We start from the raw sequence: 330 nt of genomic DNA, 5'->3' as shown, positions 1-330 counted from the left end.
AACACAACTCGCACCGGACACTCGCAAAAGCCAAGCCTTTTCTCAAGTCCTGTCGAAGCCTTCCATCGGCTACCTGTTGATCGCCAAGTTAGTTACGCGCCTCCCATTGCAACATCGGACTTCAAAGCAATTGCAAGGCCCTCCTGTGTGCTCGATTCGCCTTCGGGAGAGCGCCTTAAACGGTCGGGTTCTTGCAAAGCGTGCAGAGTGCCGTGTGATTGCAATTCAACGTTCATTTGCTTGGTTAGTGGTCGTGTTTGTATGACTGTTTTGTCGTTGTTTTTGTTTTAGATACGATTTATTTGGATATGATTTGCCTGTTGTTTCTTG

At 47.6% G+C, this 330-nt stretch overlaps 1 protein-coding gene across 1 annotated transcript in view; it reads right to left on the bottom strand.

Moving 5' to 3' along the window:
• LOC119593046 (chondroitin sulfate proteoglycan 4-like) overlaps positions 1–330 on the bottom strand; it is a gene marked incomplete at its 5' end in the record, with an annotated part of 58,475 nt that overhangs the window by 5,141 nt on the left and 53,004 nt on the right.

The sequence above is a fragment of the Penaeus monodon genome, chromosome 31 (genome assembly GCF_015228065.2).
Source record: "Penaeus monodon isolate SGIC_2016 chromosome 31, NSTDA_Pmon_1, whole genome shotgun sequence".
Classification (NCBI taxonomy): domain Eukaryota; kingdom Metazoa; phylum Arthropoda; class Malacostraca; order Decapoda; family Penaeidae; genus Penaeus; species Penaeus monodon.
Note: the sequence above shows the minus strand (reverse complement) of the source record. Positions and strands in the feature narration are given on the sequence as shown.